Below are 24,027 nucleotides of genomic sequence, written 5' to 3' on the forward strand. Positions count from 1 at the left end.
ATTTACCATGCCAAGTCACCCTACCATTAGGCAACCCAAGCACGCTTTGTGGTCAGAAATAAATATCCATTTCTGATCAGCCCCGTGTCTACCTCCTGCATTCATACATTCATTATGTATGTTCTCATACTGGGGAGATATTTAATTGAAAGTCACTTGCCTAAAATTGTTGGATAAATATGATTTTGCAGTGTGGTCATTTTACCTCAACCAGAAGGTGTAACATGAACTGTGAACTTGAAGTGCCAGAAGACACAAACTGTGAAGTTAAAGTACCAGAAGGATTCCAGGAATACTTCAAAAACATCCAAAGTACACATCATGCTGCTGGAAAACATATCTAAACATACAGTGAATCCAAACATACAAAATCTAAATCTGTTTCAGAAACACTGAAGCATCCTTCAGGAAACAGAGTCTGGAATTTACATTTAGGCTAAAAACATAAAACTGCTTAGAAATTCAAAACAGATAAAGCACCACAATTTGGATCACTAATAACAATAAGCTCAAACTACCAGCAAGATCAGAGCACATTAATAGAACCTGACTGTTTTAAAAGAAAGGTCAACAAACCATTTAATAGTGATATGAAAATGACAAAAAATAATAAGACAGTTCTCCTTGCTAACAGTCAAGGCAGAGGGATTGCAGGAATGCTTAGCTACCATCAGAAGGTAAATATTATCAGTATTATGAAACTTGGAGCATAACTGGGGGAATCCTTGAAGGACTACAAAAACAAGAGTTGTATGTTACAAAATCAATCTCATTGTTGTAGGTGGTGCAAACGATGTGTAAAAAAATGAATGTAAGCACAGCTCTGGGATATATTTTAACTAAAATAGATGTTCATATGGCAATTGTGATAGGAATGTCATGCAAGTTTGATCTTGTGGATACTTCTGTTATAAATGAAGAGATCTAAAAGGCCAACATGATCTACAGACATATTTACCAGTCCAGTCCAAATGCTTCTTTTCTCAGCATAGCTGATTTGGTAAGAAATAATTTTATAGCATATGACATGCATCTGAATAAAGGGGCAGATCATTACTGAGCCACAGAATTAAAGTGTTTTCGGGAAGTTTTCATTATAGAAATGAGAGCTGTGACACTGTTGCACTGCCATCAGAGACACATGTAAATCATTGTACACAGTCAAGACCAATACAGAGCTGCTAAATCCTTCTTTACCAGATGATGCTGAGGATGAGGATGCTGTCACTGCATGCCCATCTGTATGTTTAAAAGTATTTCATGAATGTATACAATCCATAAATAATAAAGTGTAGCACCTAGAATTAGAATTGCAAACACCAGGCTGTACCATTGTATTTATCACTGAACACTGGGGTAAGGAAAATAAAACTCTATATTTTCCATTAACATCATATGACCTGGCCTGTTCCTGTAGTACAATTTCCATGAAAGGTGGGTTCCTGTATTAATGTGAAAAAAGTTGTACATTTAAAATGAGAAAAGACCTTCTAGAACTAAGTAAAGTCAAATATTTTGAATTATCATTGACTGAAATATCAGTAAACAGCATTCCAGAAAAAATTATTTTATTTTATTTGTATAAATGCCCCAGTGGTAATATGGATAATTTTTTGTTGAAACTCAGAGCTTAGACAAGGTATATAGTATAAAAATGAACATTCTCACATTTGGGAATTTAAATATCAACAAAATAAAATCATACGATGTTAGTAGTACATAGCTGAATATCCTCTGCATCCCTGGCATAACAACACTCATAAACTGTCCAACGAGAGTGACCAAACAATCTTCCTCAATAACAGACGATATAGCAACAGAGATAGAAAGCAAGCACTGTCAGTTACTTGTTCAAAATCTAGGAATATCAGATAATTTATGTGAGACTCTGAAAGAAAATGTTTGTGTAGCAAAGTCTGCTAACTTAACTGAATAAAAAATGTTCTTTTCAGAAGCAAACCTATGTTAGTTTTATTTATTTACTTTTTATGTATTGTATTTTTTTTTCATGGAGACACCAACTGGTGTCTTTTGCAAACGTCATAGCATTTTTTACAAGTTTAGTACAATATATATATATATATATATATATATATATATATATATATATATATATATATATATATATATTATTTGAAATAAACTAAACCTAACCTTACAAAATGAATTTAAAACATTACTAGGACCAAAATCATTTAATGGAACAACATTCATCTTCATTTCAATCTTTATTATAATACTATTTAATAATTTCATAGGATTATTCCCTTACATCTTTACTAGAACAGGACATTTAGCATTAACATTTGCAATCGCTCTACCTATATGATTAAGATTTATGTTATTTGGATGAATTAATCATACCAAGCATATATTTACACACGTTGTTCCTCAAGGAACACCGCCTGCATTAATATCATTTATAGCATTAATTGAAACAATTAGAAATGTCATTCGACCGGGTACATTAGCACTACGACTAGCAGCAAATACAATTGCAGGACACTTACTATTAACATTACTAGGAAATACAGGACCATCTATAGCAATAAACTTAATCTCACTATTAATTATTGGACAAATACTTCTATTAATTCTAGAATCAGCAGTAGCAATAATTCAAGCTTATGTTTTCTCAATTTTAAGAACTTTATATTCTAGAGAAGTATACTAAACCTATGTTAACAACTCATTCAAATCACCCATTCTACTTAGTAGATTATAGACCTTGACCATTAACAGGAGCAATTGGAGCAATAGTTTTAGTATCAGGATTAGCAAAATGATTTCGCCTATTTAACATTAACTTATTTATAATTGGATTTGGAATTACCTTACTAACTATAATCCAATGATGACGAGATATAGTACAAGAAGGAACATACCAAGGACTACATACAGGATTTGTATCAATTGGATTACGATGAGGAATAGTTTTATTTATTGCATCAGAAGTACTATTCTTTGTTTCATTTTTCTGACCATTGAGAAGAAGACTAGCACCTACTATTGAACTAGGGATATTATGACCCCCAATAGGAATTCAACCTTTTAATCCTATACAAATTCCATTACTTAATACAGCTATTCTTTTAGCATCAGGAGTAACAGTAACGTGAGCACATCATAGTTTAATAGAATCTAACCATACTCAAGCATTACAAGGACTATCTTCACAGTATTATTAGGACTATACTTCACTATACTTCAAGCATATGAGTATTGAGAAGCACCCTTCACCATTGCAGATGCAGTTTATGGATCAACATTCTTTGTTGCAACAGGATTCCATGGGCTACATGTAATTATTGGAACAATCTTCTTATCAACATGTCTACTTCCACATTCAATAAATCAATTCTCACCAAGACACCACTTTGGATTTGAAGCAGCAGCATGATACTGACACTTTGTAGACGTAGTGTGATTATTCTTATACATCTCTATTTATTTTGTTTTTCTAGTATAAATAGTACATTTGACTTCCAATCAAAAAGCTTGATATTAATCAAGAAAAACAATCCTAATTCTATCTACAAGAATTTTTATTAGATTTATTATCCCAATAATTGTTATAATCCTTGCAACAACATTATCAAAAAAATTAATTAATGACCGAGAAAAAAGCTCACCATTTGAGTGTGGATTTGACCCAAAAAGATCAGCACGAATACCCTTCTCACTTCGATTCTTCTTAATTGCAGTAATTTTTTTAATTTTTGATGTAGAAATCGCACTAATCCTCCCAATTGTAATTATTTTTAAAACTTCAGACATTATAATCTGAACAATATCAACAATATTTTTTATTATAGTATTACTAAGAGGACTATATCATGAATGAAATCAAGGAGCTTTACAATGAGCAGAATAAATGGTTGTAGTTAACTATAACATTTGGGTTGCATTCAAAAAGTATTGATATAATCAATCAACCTTAAATAGAATAAGAAGCGAAATATTGCAGTCAGTTTCGACCTGGAAGGTTGGTAAATAAAATACCCTTATTCTTATTAATTGAAGCCAAAAAGAGGCGTATTACTGTTAATAATATAATTGAACTATAAAGTTCCAATTAAGGAAATGTAAAGCCAATATGAAAGCTGCAAACTTTTTATATTAGCGGTTAAATTCCGTTAACATTTCTAAAATTAATATAGCTTAAATAAAACATTACATTTTCACTGTAAAAATAATATATGTATATTTCTAAATACCTAAAAGTAAAAATACTTCCTTAACATCTTCAGTATCACGCTCTAATCATAAGCTATTTAAGTAAACGAAAAATAATATCACCAAAATAAACATTCAAAAAATAAAAGTTAAAAGATAAATCTTAAAATTAGAATCATATCAACCTTGTATATATCCAATTAAATAAATAAACAGTCTATATAAACCTTGACCACCAAATAATTCACCCAACCATAATCAAATGATTTAGATGAATAATAACCCAGTTTTAAAGGAATATATCTAATAAACTTGGTTGAAAGAAAAGGTATAAACAACATAGAACCAGCTAATCTGACAAAAGAAAGTATACTTAAAGAAAATAAATTTTGAGAAAAATCAAAATTAGAAATAAGATAACCCAAATAAGCACCCAAAACAACCACAGTAATAGTTAAAAACTTTAAATAATAAGGCAAAGCAATCACATGAGGAATAGGAAAAATTAATCAAGACAAAAGACTGCCACCAAAAACAGCAACAAATAATAAACCAATTATACCAAACGAAATATAATAACCCTTATCATCAAAAGAAAATTTAGAATAAAAATTATTATCACCAGATATTGAATAATAAAAAAGACGAAAAGAATAAGAAGCAGTTAAGCCAGTAGAAAAGAAATAAAGAAAAAAAATTAAAAATTAATCCATCTTAAACAAACCATTTCAAGAATTAAATCCTTTGAATAAAAACCTGCTAAAAATGGTATACCACACAAAGACAAACTAGAAACATTAAAACAAACTGAAGTTAAAGGCATAATAATAACAATAGTACCTATAAAACGAATGTCCTGAGAATCCTTTAAATTGTGAATTATTGAACCTGCACACATAAACAATAAAGCCTTAAATAAAGCATGAGCTAATAAATGAAAAAATTCAAGTTTTGGGTAACCCATAGCCAAAATTCTAATTATTAAACCAAGTTGTCTTAAAGTAGAAAGAGCAATAATTTTCTTCAAATCAAATTCAAAATTCGCCCCAAAACCAGCCACAAATATAGTTATACAACCAATTAAAAGCAAAAATCAACCACAATTATAAGTATCTAATATTGGTCTGAAACGAATTAATAAATAAACCCCAGCAGTAACAAGAGTAGAAGAATGGACCAAAGCAGAAACAGGAGTAGGAGCAGCCATAGCAGCAGGAAGCCAAGAAGAAAAAGGCATTTGAGCTCTTTTAGTTATAGCTGCTAAAACAATTAATATAGTAATAAGCTTTATTTCAAAAGAATTAGAAATAAAATCATAATAATAAATATAATTTCAACCACCAAAATTTAATATTCAAGCAATAGAAATTAAAATAGCAACATCACCAATACGATTAGAAAGTGCAGTTAATATACCCGCACTATAAGATTTTACATTTTGGTAGTAAATAACTAAATAATAAGAAACTAAACCTAAACCATCCCATCCTAATAAAATTCTAATCAAATTAGGACTAATAATTAAAAAACCTATAGAAAGAATAAATATTAAAACAATAATAATAAAACGATTTATATTTTTTTCTCCAGATATATAATCCTCTCTATAATAGATAACCAAAGAAGAAATATACATAACAAAAGACATAAAAATAAGAGACATTCAATCCAAAATTAAAGTCATAACAACCATAGAACCATTTAAATTAAAAAGTTCTCATTCAACAAAAACTCTATAATCAATTATTAAATAATAAATACCCAAAATAAAAATTATAGTTCTAGAAAAAAATAAAGAAAAAACTCAAAGAACAAATTGAAAACAAATTCACGGCCTAAGATGAAAAAATTCATATAATTGATTCCACAAAACAACATTTTTAATTAAAATACTTTAGCAACCTAAATAAAAAAATACTCCCCCTTTAAACAAAGAATATTTAAAGGCAATCAATGTAAAAGTAGAAAATGATATTCACGAAAATAACCAAGAGAACAAGTATAAACACCAGAATAATAATTACCATGCTGAGAATAAGAATACATGTATAAAGTATAAACAGCTCTAAAAAAAGAGAAAAAAATTAAAGCAAAAATCTAAAAGAAGATCAAGACATAATTCTATTTAATAATCTAAGTTCACCTACCAAATTTAAAGAAGGAGGAGCAGCTATATTAGAAGATCTCAAAAGGAATCATCATAAAGCCATTCTTGGTATTAAATTAATCATACCCTTGTTAATTAATAATCTTCGTCTACCTAAACGCTCATAAATAATATTAGACAAACAAAATAAACCAGAAGAACACAAACCATGACCAACCACTAAAGAAAGAGAACCCATACAACCCCATCAATTTATAGTCATCAATCCTCCAATAACCATTCTTATATGGGCAACAGAAGAATATGCAATTAAAGACTTTAAATCAACCTGACGAAAACAAATAAATCTAACAATAACACCACCAGATAAGCCTAAAGACAATCAAAAATAATTAAACTTTAAACCCAAATAAGAAATAACCTTCATAACACGAAAAACACCATAACCACCTAACTTTAATAAAACACCAGCAAGAATCATTCTACCTGAAATAGGGGCCTCAACATGAGCCTTAGGAAGCCATATATGAACCAAAAATATTGGCATCTTAACTAAAAAAGCAAGAATTATAAACACATAAAATATAAAATAATAAGAACCAAAATCAACCAATAAAGGAAAATTTAAAGTATTAGAAAAATCATAAACCCTAAATAAAACTAATAATAAAGGCAATCTAGCAACCAGAGTATAAAAAATTAAATAAACACCAGCCTGTAAACGTTCAGGTTGATAACCTCAACCTAAAATCATTGTAAAGTAGGAACTAATCTAGCCTCAAAAAAAATATAAAAAGAAAGAAGACTCAATCTAGCAAAAGAACAATAAAGCATAATCATTAAAATTAAGACTATAAAGACAAAAAAATTAGAATGATAAGAACTTAAATAAACTGAACCTCTAGCAGCAATTATTAAAGAACAAATTCAAAAACTAAGCAAAATCAAACTAAAAGAAAAATAATCAATACTAAAATAGCATCTTATCATATTCAAATCTGCATATGAATAAACACAAATCATAAAAACAAAACTAGACATAAACATTAAAGAATGAACCAACCATCAACAATTATTAACCAAACAAAGAGGGATCAAAAAAATAGTTATAAATAAATACTTTAACATAAAGATAAACCAAAAGAATTAAAAAAATCATTCCCATGAGAACGAATTATTGAAACTAAAATAGAAAGACCTAAAGCACCTTCACAAACAGAAAAAACCAAAAAAGTAACAGGAAAAAAATAATCATAATCAAACTCAATAAGAAAAACAATAATTAATATAAATAAAGAAAGAACAATATATTCTAATCTCAAAAGAACCATTAATCAATGCTTACGTTTAGAGGGAAAAACATAAACACCAGCAAAATAAATCAATAATGAAGTAAAGACAGAGAATATAAACATTAGTTTTAATAGTTTAAATAAACACCGGTCTTGTAAACCGGAAATAAGTGCAGCCCCCACTTTCAAAACTTCAGAGGTGAAAAAGCTTTCCATCATCGGTCCCCAAAACCGATATTTTAATAAACTAACCCCTGAAATGATCAAAATAATAATTATATCACTATCAAACGTAATAAATATTAATTTTATTAAATTAAGACACCCAATATCAATAATGCTTTTCATAATCCTACAAACCTTTTTAGTCGGGCTAATATCAGGTAACAATAATGGAAAGATATTGATTATCATATATTTTATTTTTAATGTTTCTTGGTGGTATATTAGTTCTATTTATTTATATTACGAGAATTGAATCAAACGAAATATTCCAACCTAAATCAATTACGACAATTATTATCTTAACAATATGAGTATTTATTATATCAATATTAATTATTCTAGATATAACAATATTTATAGACTTTTTCAAAAATACTGAAACTATAAATATTGATAATTCAATCAATTATCAAGAAATAACAATATCTTTAGAAAAACTATATAATAGACCAACATTTATTATTACAATAATAATAATTATTTATTTATTTTTGGCACTATTAGCAGTTGTTAAAATAACCAATATTAACCAGGAGCCTATTCGTAAAATAAGATAATTTACTAATGTATAAACCCTTGCGATTAAGACATCCTTCAATTAAAATCATTAATAACTCTTTAGTTGATTTGCCTGCACCAACAAATATTTCATTTTGATGAAATTATGGGTCCCTACTAGGGTTATGTTTGGTAATTCAAATTGTAACCGGACTATTTTTAGCTATGCATTATACATCAAATATTGAAATAGCATTTAGTAGTGTAGTTCACATCTGCCGAGACGTAAATAATGGTTGAATTATTCGAACCTTACACGCAAATGGAGCTTCTATATTTTTTATTTGTATTTATTTACATGTAGGACGAGGAAATTACATATACATGCACACCTGAATAATTGGTACAGTAATTCTATTCTTACTTATAGCAACCGCATTTATAGGATACGTTTTACCTTGAGGTCAAATATCATTCTGAGGTGCGACAGTATTTACTAATTTATTATCAGCAATTCCATATTTAGGGACAGACTTAGTTCAATGTGTATGAGGAGGGTTTGCCGTTGATAATGCAACATTAAATTGATTCTTTACAGTCCATTTTGTACTACCGTTTATTATTGCTGCCATGGCAGCAATTCATTTATTTTTCCTTCACCAAACAGGGTCTAATAACCAATTAGGAATAAATGGAGATATTGAAAAAATCCCATTTCACCCATACTTTACTTTCAAGGACTCTATTACATTTGTATTAATAACATCATTATTAATTATATTGTGCTTGATTAATCCTTACCTTCTAGGGGATCCAGATAATTTTGTGCCTGCTAACCCATTAGTAACTCCAGTCCATATTCAACCAGAATGATATTTCTTATTTGCATATGCTATTCTATGATCAATCCCTAATAAGCTAGGAGGTGTTATTGCATTATTCTTATCAATAACAATCTTAATAATTTTACCTTTTTATAATAAAACACCATTTCGAGGTATTCAATTCTATCCTATTAATCAGATTTTATTATGAATTATAGTAGTTGTTGTATGCTTATTAACATGAATTGGTAAACGACCTGTTGAAGAACCTTACATCATAACAGGACAAATCTAAACAATTATCTACTTTACATACTTCTTAATTAATGTACATATTGCAAACGCATGAGATAAACTAATTAAGGAATAATAAGTTAATTAGCTTAGGAAAAGCATATGTTTTGAAAACATACTCTTCTATTAACTTTTCTTAAAAAAATTTCACTAAATAAATGAAATAAATAAAATCTTTAAACCGACAAAGAAAATAAAAAAATTTAAAGATAAAGCCAAAAAAAGTTTTTCAAGCTAAGTACATTAACTTATCATAACATAAACGTGGTAATGTCTCCCAAACTCAAATAAACCCAAAGGACATAACAGCAAGCTTAATAAAAAATATAAAAGAATAAAAATCACCACCTAAAAAAATTAAAGCTAATAATATTCTTATAAAAACAATTCATGTATACTCAGCTAAAAAAATTAAAGTAAAACAGCCTGCACCATATTCAATATCAAACCCTGAAACTAACTGAGATTCACCTTCGGCAAAGTCAAAAGGAGTACGGTTTGTTTCAGCTAAACAAGAAGCAAAACAAGCTAAAGCCAAAGGAAAAGAAATAATAATAAATCAACAATAAAGCTAATAACTTATAAAATCAAACATGTTAAAACCACCAATTAAAATAATTAAAGATAATAAAATTAAAGCCAAACTAACTTCATATGAAATTGTTTGAGCAACAGAACGAAGAGAACCTAGTAAAGAATAATTTGAATTAGAAGACCAACCAGCAATTATAACAGTATAAACACCTAATCTAGTACAACATAAAAAAAAACAAAAATCCATAAGAAAAAGAACATATATAAGTTAAGTAAGGGAAAATTACTCAAACAGCCAAGGAAATTATTAAATTCAAAACAGGAGAAAAATAATAAAGTAAATAATTAGATATAATAGGAATTGGCTGCTCCTTACAAATTAACTTAATCTTAGAGATAGCTGGTTTCAAGCTTATTATTATATTTTATAAAACAAATAATAGGTTATTAACTTCAAAGCTTATCCCTTAAAGAATAAATAGATTAATATTTATACTTAAAAAATTAAATAAAGACAATTAACTTCAAAAAATTAAATTTTTCCTTAAGAAACTTGATATCTTGGGAAACGATCTCATTTCTATAAATAATTTAATAATAATTATGATACATTAACTATAAATTACTTATAAATCAACCCAAATCGAGACAAGTAAAGTAAATACTAAAATTTTGATAAACCCTGATACAAAAGTACAATAAATAAAATCTACTTTTAAAAATTTAAAATAATATTTCATAAAACAATTACATTACCAATAAACTATAATCTAAAAAATCCACTCTACAAAATATACTAAGACAAAATTCGACCAAATTATTTTTATTAAATAATTAAATAAACAACCTATAAATATAATAAAATAAATAATCAAGATATCCTGATTTGCACAGAAAAATTTTCAGTGTAAATGAAACACTTTACTAATAAGTTATATCTTGAAACTTTTACTAGATACACTTTCCATTACATCTACTATTTTACGACTTATCTCATCTAAACTGAAGCTAAATTTAAAAAATAAAATAGAATAATCAATAATGAGAGCGACGGACGATGTATACACACCTCAGAGCCAACATCAGTTTAATTAAATAAATTAAATTACTATCAAATCCACCTTCATTAATAGTATTTCACCATCAAATCCGTTATAAACAAAAATCTATTGTAACCCACCTCCTCTTAACTATAAGCTGCACCTTGACCTGAAATATTTTATAATTATAAATCTTGAGAATTATAACTCTAAAAAGATTCTCTGATAACAGAGATATACAAACAAATAAATTAAGTAGAGTAAATCGTGTATTATCAATCACGGGGTAGGTTCCTCTGAATGAAATGAGATACCGCCAAATTCTTTGGGTTTAAAGACCTTAACTAATAGTACCCTGGTAAATATAATTAACATTTAAAATAATAGGGTATCTAATCCTAGTTTATTATTTAAATTTCACAGATTCATAAAAAGAGCTATAAATAAATTTTAACATTTCACCTTACAAATTTATATTTTAACCCTAAAAATATAAACAACTGTTTTAACCAATAATATTCACTTGTATCAATCATATAAGCACGGCTGCTGGCACGAATCATGCCGATACTAAATCAATTGCTAAATCCAAAATCACTTGATAATTAAATCAAATTACTGCAAAATAGAACATTTAGTTTAACAAAACTTACATATAATACAAAGAAAAAGTGAATAATATAAGCAAGAATAAACTTTTGAAAACAAAATAAGAAATTCAATAATTTATAAAATTAAGAAAAAATAAAAGATTCAAATATTTAAAGAAAAAAAAAGAAAAAAACACAAATAGTGACAAAAAAAAAGAAACGCACCCTCGAATGACCACAACAACTTCTCTATTATATATAAATAAAGGTTAATATGGAACATGTATACCAATAAATGTATTATATTCTTTCTTATTTAATCTTTCTTTTCACTAATAATAAAGTAAGATTTAATAATATAATAAATATATTTTAAACAATTATGTAAATTAATGTAATATGTTATTATTATAAAATTAACTTTATATTAAGTTAACTTAAATATTACTTAATTAAATAATTTAATTATAGAAAATATATATAATTATATTATTATAATTAATATAATTATTTATATTAATATAATATTTTATATTTAATAATATCAATTATATTTATTATATCCAATTATAATAATATTTAATATTAATTTACATATTATTATATAATTTATAATATAATAACCTATTTTAAGCTAAAAACATAAGTAGCTATAATCCTAGGTAAATAAATGTATTAAAATAATCATTTTATAATAATAAAATAACATTATAGGTATTTAAATTTAATTAAATGTAATATATTAATATAAATTATTTATTGTATATAATATATACTCAAATTATCCGAACCGAGATAAATTAATTAGAAATAACCAAAATGATACATAAACAAATTTTTAAAAATAAATTTTAAATTTATATATTAAATATAAATGAAGTGCCTGATTAAAGGGTTACCTTGATAGGGTAAATCAAGTATATAAAAATTACCTTCATTAAAAATTACGTAAGACAGAATTAAACTACCTCCTTTAGTTTCAAAAACTAACGTGCATCATACACCTTAATGTAAAAAGGTAAGCTAAACAAGCTAATGGGTTCATATCCCATTTATAGAGGTATCAATCCTCTCCTTTTTAATGACCAACAACTCTACAAAACTTCTCTTCCTATCAACATTAATGATAGGAATGATCCTGTCCATTTCATCAAACTCCTGATTTGGAGTTTGAATAGGACTTGAGATCAACTTACTTTCATTTATTCCGCTCCTAACAAGAAATAAAAATATAATAATAAATGAATCATCAATTAAATATTTTATTGTCCAAGCAATAGCATCGACAATACTATTATTTTCAATTTTGCTGATTCAAATAAAATATCCAATAGGATGAGACACCTAATTTATTCCATCAATAATAATCAGATCTAGATTATTATTAAAGATCGGGGCTGCACCCTTTCATTTCTGATTTCCAGAAGTAATAGGAGCTTCAAGATGAAATAACTGTTTAACACTAATAACATGACAAAAAATTGCCCCAATAATGGTGTTATCTTACTGTATTCAACTAAGAACTTTCGTTTGAACAATTATCATTCTAAGAATTATTATTGGGGCAATAGGTGGTTTAAATCATACGTCTCTACGACAACTTCTAGCATATTGCTCAATTACACATTTAGGGTGAATAATTAGATCTCTAACAGTTAGAGAAAACATCTGAGAATTATACTTTATTGTTTACTCGCTATTAAGATTAATTATTGTCTTATTATTTAAGCAAATAAATCTATTTTTTATAAACCAAATTTATTCAGCCAGAAATATAAAAACTGAAATTAAGTTTATAATATTTTTATCTCTTCTATCCCTAGGTGGTTTGCCACCATTCCTTGGATTTCTACCAAAATGAATTGTAATACAATCATTAATAGAAAATAACATAACAACTATTATAACCATTATGGTTATTTTAACTACAATTACACTTTACTATTATATACGTATTAGATTCTCAGCCCTAATTATATCATACACAGGAAATTCATGATCTATAAAAATAAAGTCTCAAAAATCAAGAATTATTCTCCCTATAACAGTAATAATTTCAACAATAGGATTAATCTCAACATCAACCTTAATCTCATTATACTAAGGACTTAAGTTAACTAAACTAATAACCTTCAAAGTTATAATTAAAAGAATAATCTTTTAGGCCTTAGTAAAATTTCACACCTCTAGAATTGCAGTCTAGAATCATAATTGAATATAAGGCCTTCAAAATGGTAAGAGAGAAACATCTCATAAGTAGATTTACAGTCTACCACCTTAAATTCAGCCATCTTACCGCAAAAATGATTATTCTCAACATACCATAAGGATATTGGTACTTTATACTTCTTATTTGAAGTGTGAGCAGGGATAGTAGGAACATCAATAAGAATACTTATTCGTGCTGAACTCGGCCAGCCAGGATCTCTAATTGGAGATGCCCAAATTTATAATGATATTATTACAGCACATGCATTTGTAATAATTTTTTTATAGTAATACCTATTATAATTGGTGGATTTGGTAATTGGCTTTTACCATTAATAATTGGTGCACCAGATATAGCATTCCCACGAATAAATAATATAAGTTTTTGATTACTACCGCCTTCACTAACCCTTCTTCTTACATCTTCTATAGTAGATAACAGTGCTGGTACAGGGTGAACAGTTTACCCCCCTCTTGCAAGAGCTATCGCACATGGAGGGGAATCTGTAGACCTGGCTATTTTCTCACTTCATTTAGCAGGTGTATCATCTATTCTTGGTGCAGTAAACTTCATTACAACAGCAATTAATATACGATCAGAAAGTATAACTCTAGATCAAACACCTTTATTTGTATGATCCGTGCTATTACAGCCCTTCTCGTCCTTTTATCGCTTCCAGTATTAGCAGGAGCTATTACTATACTACTAACAGATCGAAATTTAAATACATCATTCTTTGACCCTGCGGGAGGAGGCGACCCAATTCTATATCAACACTTATTTTGATTCTTTGGGCACCCAGAAGTTTACATTTTAATTCTCCCTGGATTTGGAATTATCTCTCACATTGTATGTCAAGAAAGAGGAAAAATTGAATCATTTGGAACACTAGGTATAATTTATGCTATATTATCAATTGGACTAATAGGATTTATTGTATGAGCACATCACATATTTACAGTAGGAATAGACGTTGACACACGAGCTTACTTTACATCAGCAACAATAATTATTGCTGTACCTACAGGAATTAAGGTATTCAGATGATTAGCGACACTATATGGAACTAAATTCAAATTCAATCCACCACTATTATGAGCTTTAGGATTTATTTTTCTATTCACAATTGGTGGACTAACAGGGTTAGTATTAGCAAACTCATCACTTGACATTGTATTACATGATACATACTATGTAGTGGCCCACTTCCATTATGTATTATCCATAGGAGCAGTATTTGCAATCATAGGAGGTGTTATTCAATGATACCCATTATTTACAGGATTAACTATAAATAATACATGATTAAAAACCCAATTTACAAATATATTTATTGGGGTAAACTTAACATTCTTCCCTCAACATTTCCTAGGACTAGCAGGAATACCACGACGATATTCAGATTATCCAGATGCATATACATCGTGAAATGTAGTGTGAAGAATTGGATCTACAATTTCTATTGTAGGAATTATATTTATTGTAATTATATGAGAAAGAATGGTTACAAACCGAGCAATTATATTTAGAGCTAATATAAGAAGATCAACAGAATGACTACAAAATAACCCACCTGCAGAACACAGCTACTCAGAACTACCATTAATTTCTAGATTCTAATATGGCAGATTAGTGCAGTAGATTTAAGCTCTACAAATAAAGGTTTGACCCTTTATTAGAAAATTCATTAATGGCAACATGATCAAATTTATCCCTTCAACATGGAGCTTCCCCATTAATGGAGCAACTATCATTCTTCCATGATCATACTATAGTCGTATTATTATTAATTACAGTAATTGTAGGTATGCTCTAAGTTATATATTATTTATTGCCTATACAAACCGAAACATACTTCACGGACATTTAATTGAAACAATCTGAACAGCACTACCAGCAATTACACTAATTTTTATTGCACTCCCATCATTACGACTATTATATTTACTTGATGACTCAGTAGATGCAATAATCACAATTAAAACAATTGGACAACAATGATACTGAAGATATGAATATTCAGATTTTATAGACGTAGAATTTGACACTTATATAACACCAGAATAAGACCTAGAAAATGACGGATTTCGACTCCTAGATGTAGATAACCGAACAATTCTACCAATAAATACGGAAGTACGAGTATTAACAAGAGCATCAGACGTTCTACACTCATGAGCAGTACCTGCATTAGGGGTTAAAATTGACGCAACGCCAGGTCGACTAAACCAAGGTACATTTACAATAAACCGACCTGGACTGTTCTTTGGGCAATGTTCAGAAATCTGTGGAGCAAACCATAGATTCATACCAATTGTAATTGAAAGAACTTCAGTAAACTTATTTATCAAGTGATTATCTAAGATAATCTAAGGAGTTAGTTAAAATATATAACATTAGAGTGTCAATCTAAAATAACTAAACAATTAGTACACCTTGAAATACATCAGATGACTGAAAATAAGTAATGGTCTCTTAAACCAAAAAATAGTACATTAACGACTACTTCTGATGGGGAATTTAACCCAAATCCCTCAAATATCCCCTCTCATATGATTCTCCCTATTCATTATATTTTCGGCTACATTAATTTTATTTAATCAAATAAACTTTTTCTCATTTAAACCAAATCTTATTAAAAGAGCAGAAAAAAGAACAATTGATATAAAAAACTTAAATTAAAATGATAACAAATTTATTCTCAACATTTGATCCATCAACTAATATCTTCAATTTATCATTAAATTGAACTAGAACATTTTTAGGATTATTATTAATCCCATCATTGTTTTGACTTACACCATCACGAATTAATATTATTTGAAATAAACTAAACCTAACCTTACACAATGAATTTAAAACATTACTAGGACCAAAATCATTTAATGGAACAACATTCATCTTCATTTCAATCTTTATTATAATACTATTTAATAATTTCATAGGATTATTCCCTTACATCTTTACTAGAACAAGACATTTAGCATTAACATTTGCAATCGCTCTACCTATATGATTAAGATTTATGTTATTTGGATGAATTAATCATACCAAGCATATATTTACACACGTTGTTCCTCAAGGAACACTGCCTGCATTAATATCATTTATAGTATTAATTAAAACAATTAGAAATGTCATTCGACCGGGTACATTAGCAGTACGACTAGCAGCAAATATAATTGCAGGACACTTACTATTAACATTACTAGGAAATACAGGACCATCTATAGCAATAAACTTAATCTCACTATTAATTATTGGACAAATACTTCTATTAATTCTAGAATCAGCAGTAGCAATAATTCAAGCTTATGTTTTCTCAATTTTAAGAACTTTATATTCTAGAGAAGTATACTAAACCTATGTTAACAACTCATTCAAATCACCCATTCTACTTAGTAGATTATAGACCTTGACCATTAACAGGAGCAATTGGAGCAATAGTTTTAGTATCAGGATTAGCAAAATGATTTCACCTATTTAACATTAACTTATTTATAATTGGATTTGGAATTACCTTACTAACTATAATCCAATGATGACGAGATGTAGTACGAGAAGGAACATACCAAGGACTACATACGGGATTTGTATCCAGAATGAGATTTTCACTCTGCAGCGGAGTGTGCGCTGATATGAAACTTCCTGGCAGATTAAAACTGTGTGCCCGACCGAGACTCGAACTCGGGACCTTTGCCTTTCGCGGGCAAGTGCTCTACCAACTGAGCTACCGAAGCACGACTCACGCCCGGTACTCACAGCTTTACTTCTGCCAGTACCTCGTCTCCTACCTTCCAAACTTTACAGAAGCTCTCCTGCGAACCTTGCAGTTCTGCAAGGTTCGCAGGAGAGCTTCTGTAAAGTTTGGAAGGTAGGAGACGAGGTACTGGCAGAAGTAAAGCTGTGAGTACCGGGCGTGAGTCGTGCTTCGGTAGCTCAGTTGGTAGAGCACTTGCCCGCGAAAGGCAAAGGTCCCGAGTTCGAGTCTCGGTCGGGCACACAGTTTTAATCTGCCAGGAAGTTTCGGGATTTGTATCAATTGGATTACGATGAGGAATAATTTTATTTATTGCATCAGAAGTACTATTCTTTGTTTCATTTTTCTGAGCATTTTTTAGAAGAAGACTAGCACCTACTATTGAACTAGGGATATTATGACCACCAATAGGAATTCAACCTTTTAATCCTATACAAATTCCATTACTTAATACAGCTATTCTTTTAGTATCAGCAGTAACAGTAACGTGAGCACATCATAGTTTAATAGAATCTAACCATACTCAAGCATTACAAGGACTATTCTTCACAGTATTATTAGGACTATACTTCACTATACTTCAAGCATATGAGTATTGAGAAGCACCCTTCACCATTGCAGATGCAGTTTATGGATCGACATTCTTTGTTGCAACAGGATTCCATGGGCTACATGTAATTATTGGAACAATCTTCTTATCAACATGTCTACTTCGACATTCAATAAATCAATTCTCACCAAGACACCACTTTGGATTTGAAGCAGCAGCATGATACTGACACTTTGTAGATGTAGTGTGATTATTCTTATACATCTCTATTTATTGATGAGGTAGATAATTGTTTTTCTAGTATAAATAGTACATTTGACTTCCAATCAAAAAGCTTGATATTAATCAAGAAAAACAATCCTAATTCTATCTACAAGAATTTTTATTAGATTTATTATCCCAATAATTGTTATAATCCTTGCAACAACATTATCAAAAAAATTAATTAATGACCGAGAAAAAAGCACACCATTTAAGTGTGGATTTGACCCAAAAAGGTCAGCACGAATACCCTTCTCACTTCGATTCTTCTTAATTGCAGTAATTTTCTTAATTTTTGATGTAGAAATCGCACTAATCCTCCTAATTGTAATTATTTTTAAAACTTCAAACATTATAATCTGAACAATATCAACAATATTTTTTATTATAGTATTACTGGGAGGACTATATCATGAATGAAATCAAGGAGCTTTACAATGAGCAGAATAAATGGTTGTAGTTAACTATAACATTTGGGTTGCATTCAAAAAGTATTGATATAATCAATCAACCTTAAATAGAATAAGAAGCGAAATATTGCAGTCAGTTTCGACCTGGAAGGTTGGTAAATAAAATACCCTTGTTCTTATTAATTGAAGCCAAAAAGAGGCGTATTACTGTTAATAATATAATTGAACTATAAAGTTCCAATTAAGGAAATGTAAAACCAATATGAGAGCTGCTAACTTTTTATATTAGCGGTTAAATTCCGTTAACATTTCTAAAATTTATATAGTTTAAATAAAACATTACATTTTCACTGTAAAAATAATATATGTATAGTTCTAAATACCTAAAAGTAAAAATACTTCCTTAACATCTTCAGTGTCACGCTCTAATCATAAGCCATTTAAGTAAACGAAAAATAATATCACCAAAATAAACATTCAAAAAATAAAAGTTAAAAGATAAATCTTAAAATTAGAATCAATCAACCTTGTATATAACCAATTAAATAAATAAACAGTCTATATAAACCTTGACCACCAAATAATTCACCCCAACCATAATCAAATGATTTAGATGAATAATAACCCAATTTTAAAGGAATATATCTAATAAAATTGGTTGAAAGAAAAGGTATAAACCACATAGAACCAGCTAATCTGACAAAAGAAAGTATACTTAAAGAAAATAAATTTTGAGAAACATCAAAATTAGAAATAAGATAACCCAAATAAGAACCCAAAACAACGACAGTAATAGTTGAAAACTTTAAATAATGAGGCAAATCAATCACATGAGGAATAGGAAAAATTAATCAAGACAAAAGACTGCCACCAAAAACAGCAACAAATAATAAACCAATTATACCAAACGAAATATAATAACCCTTATCATCAAAAGAAAATCTAGAATAACAATTATTATCACCAGATATTGAATAATAAAAAAGACGAAAAGAATAAGAAGCAGTTAAGCCAGTAGAAAAGAAATAAAGAAAAAAAATTAAAAATTAATCCATCTTAAACAAACCATTTCAAGAATTAAATCCTTTGAATAAAAACCTGCTAAAAATGGTATACCACACAAAGACAAACTAGAAACATTAAAACAAACTGAAGTTAAAGGCATAAAATTAAAAATAGAACCTATAAAACGAATGTCCTGAGATTCCTTTAAATTGTGAAATATTGAACCTGCACACATAAACAATAAAGCCTTAAATAAAGCATGAGCTAATAAATGAAAAAATGCAAGTTTTGGGTAACCCATAGCCAAAATTCTTATTATTAAATCAAGTTGTCTTAAAGTAGAAAGAGCAATAATTTTCTTCAAATCAAATTCAAAATTCGCCCCCAAACCAGCAATAAATATAGTTATACAACCAATTAAAAGCAAAAATCAACCACAATTATAAGTATCCAATATTGGTCTGAAACGAATTAATAAATAAACCCCAGCAGTAACAAGAGTAGAAGAATGGACCAAAGCAGAAACAGGAGTAGGAGCAGCCATAGCAGCAGGAAGCCAAGAAGAAACAGGAATTTGAGCTGTTTTAGTTATAGCTGCTAAAACAATTAATATAGTAATAAGCTTTATTTCAAAAGAATTAGAAATAAAATCATAATAATAAATATAATTTCAACCACCAAATGTAAAATTCAAGCAACAGAAATTATAATAGCAACATCACCAATACGATTAGAAAGTGCAGTTAATATACCTGCACTATAAAATTTTACATTTTGGTAGTAAATAACTAAACAATAAGAAACTAAACCTAAAAAAATCCCATCCTAATAAAATTCTAATCAAATTAGGACTAATAATTAAAAAACCTATAGAAAGAATAAATATTAAAACAATAATAATAAAACGATTTATATTTTTTTCTCCAGATATATAATCCTCTCTATAATAAATAACCAAAGAAGAAATATACATGACAAAAGACATAAAAATAAGAGACATTCAATCCAAAATTAAAGTCATAACAACCCTAGAACCATTTAAATTAAAAAGTTCTCATTCAACAAAAACTCTATAATCAATTATTAAATAATAAATACCCAAAATAAAAATTATAGTTCTAGAAAAAAATAAAGAAAAAACTCAAAGAACAAATAGAAAACAAATTCACAGCCTAAGATGAAAAAATCATATCATTGATTCCACAAAACAACATTTTTAATTAAAATACTTAAGCAACCTAAATATAAAAATACTCCCCCTTTAAACAAAGAATATTTAAAGGCAATGAATGTAAAAGTAAAAGATGATATTCATGAAAATAACCAAGAGAACAAGTATAAACACCAGAATAATAATTACCATGCTGAGAATAAGAATACATGTATAAAGTATAAACAGCTCTAAAAAAAGAGAAAAAAATTAAAGCAAAAATCTAAAAGAAGATCAAGACATAATTCTATTTAATAATCTAAGTTCACCTACCAAATTTAAAGAAGGAGGAGCAGCTATATCAGAAGATCTCAAAAGGAATCATCATAAAGCCATTCTTGGTATTAAATTAATCATACACTTGTTAATTAATAATCTTCATTTCCCTAAACGCTCATAAATAATATTAGACAAACAAAATAAACCAGAAGAACACAAACCATGACCAACCATTAAAGAAAGAGAAACCCATACAACACCATCAATTTATAGTCATCAATCCTCCAATAACCATTCTTATATGGGCAACATAAGAATATGCTATTAAAGACTTTAAATCAACCTGACGAAAACAAATAAATCTAACAATAACACCACCAGATAAGCCTAAAGACAATCAAAAATAATTAAACTTTAAACCCAAATAAGAAATAACCTTCATAACACGAAAAATACCATAACCACCTAACTTTAATAAAACACCAGCAAGAATCCTTCTACCTGAAATAGGGGCCTCAACATGAGCCTTAGGAAGCCATAAATGAACCAAAAATATTGGCATCTTAACTAAAAAAGCAAGAATTATAAACACATAAAATATAAAATAATAAGAACCATAATCAACCAATAAAGGAAAATATAAAGTATTAGAAAAATCATAAACCCTAAATAAAACTAATAATAAAGGCAATCTAGCAACCAGAGTATAAAAAATTAAATAAACACCAGCCTGTAAACGTTCAGGTTGATAACCTCAACCTAAAATCAAAAGTAAAGTAGGAACTAATCTAGCCTCAAAAAAAATATAAAAAGAAAGAAGACTCAATCTAGCAAAAGAACAATAAAGCATAATCATTAAAATTAAGACTATAAAGACAAAAAAATTAGAATGATAAGAACTTAAAGAAACTGAACCTCTAGCAGTAATTATTAAAGAACAAATTCAAAAACTAAGCTAAATCAAACTAAAAGAAAAATAATCAATACCAAAATAATATATAATCATATTCAAATCTGCATATGAATAAACACAAATCATAAAAACAAAACTAGACATAAACATTAAAGAATGAACCAACCATCAACAATTATTAACCAAACAAAGAGGGACCAAAAATTAGTTATAAATAAATACTTTAACATAAAGATAAACCAAAACAATTAAAAAAATCATTCCCATGAGAACGAATTATTGAAACTAAAATAGAAAGACCTAAACCACCTTCAGAAACAGAAAAAACCAAAAAAATAACAGGAAAAAAATAATCATAGTCAAACTCAATAAGAAAAACATTAATTAATATAAATAAAGAAAGAACAATATATTCTAATCTCAAAAGAACCATTAATAAATGCTTACGTTTAGAGGAAAAAACATAAACAACAGCAAAATAAATCAATAAAGAAGTAAAGACAGAGAATATAAACAATAGTTTTAATAGTTTAAAAAAAACACCGGTCTTGTAAACCGGAAATAAGTTCAGCCCCCACTTTTAAAACTTCAGAGGTGAAAAAGCTTTCCATCATCCGCCCCCAAAACCGATATTTTTAATAAACTAACCCCTGAAATGATCAAAATAATAATTATATCACTATCAAACGTAATAAATATTAATTTTATTAAATTAAGACACCCAATATCAATAATGCTTTTCATTATCCTACAAACCTTTTTAGTCGGGCTAATAACAGGAACAATAATGGAAAGATATTGATTATCATATATTTTATTTTTAATGTTTCTTGGTGGTATATTAGTTCTATTTATTTATATTACGAGAATTGCATCAAACGAAATATTCCAACCTAAATCAATTACGACAATTATTATCTTAACAATATGAGTATTTATTATATCAGTATTAATTATTATAGATATAACAATATTTATAGACTTTTTCAAAAATACTGAAACTATAAATATTGATAATTCAATCAATTATCATGAAATAACAATATCTTTAGAAAAACTATATAATAGACCAACATTTATTATTACAATAATAATAATTATTTATTTATTTTTGGCACTATTAGCAGTTGTTAAAATCACCAATATTAACCAGGGGCCTATTCGTAAAATAAGATAATTTACTAATGAATAAACCCTTACGATTAAGACATCCTTTAATTAAAATCATTAATAACTCTTTAGTTGATTTGCCTGCACCAACAAATATTTCATTTTGATGAAATTTTGGGTCCCTACTAGGGTTATGTTTGGTAATTCAAATTGTAACCGGACTATTTTTAGCTATGCATTATACATCAAATATTGAAATAGCATTTAGTAGTGTAGTTCACATCTTCCGAGATATAAATAATGGTTGAATTATTCGAACCTTACACGCAAATTGAGCTTCTATATTTTTTATTTGTATTTATTTACATGTAGGACGAGGAATTTACTACGGATCTTACATATACATGCTCACCTGAATAATTGGTACAGTAATTCTATTCTTACTTATAGCAACCGCATTTATAGGATACGTTTTACCTTGAGGTCAAATATCATTCTGAGGTGCGACAGTAATTACTAATTTATTATCAGCAATTCTATATTTAGGGAAAGATTTAGTTCAAAGAGTATGAGGAGGGTTTGCCGTTGATAATGCAACATTAATTCGATTCTTTACATTCCATTTTGTACTACCGTTTATTATTGCTGCCATGGCAGCAATTCATTTATTTTTCCTTCACCAAACAGCGTCTAATAACCCATTAGGCCTAAATGGAGATATTGAAAAAATCCCATTTCACCCATACTTTACTTTCAAGGACTCTATTACATTTGTATTAATAACATCATTATTAATTATA

General features: G+C 28.3%; 2 pseudogenes; both read right to left on the reverse strand.

The window, feature by feature from the left end:
• Positions 1–6,078: 6,078 nt before the first annotated feature.
• LOC126143519 (NADH-ubiquinone oxidoreductase chain 4-like) lies at positions 6,079–7,411 on the reverse strand (annotated as a pseudogene).
• Positions 7,412–21,013: 13,602 nt separating this feature from the next.
• On the reverse strand, positions 21,014–22,347 carry LOC126143518 (NADH-ubiquinone oxidoreductase chain 4-like; annotated as a pseudogene).
• Between the last annotated feature and the right edge of the window lie 1,680 nt (positions 22,348–24,027).

This window comes from Schistocerca cancellata, unplaced genomic scaffold (genome assembly GCF_023864275.1).
Source record: "Schistocerca cancellata isolate TAMUIC-IGC-003103 unplaced genomic scaffold, iqSchCanc2.1 HiC_scaffold_818, whole genome shotgun sequence".
Taxonomy (NCBI): Eukaryota; Metazoa; Arthropoda; class Insecta; order Orthoptera; family Acrididae; genus Schistocerca; species Schistocerca cancellata.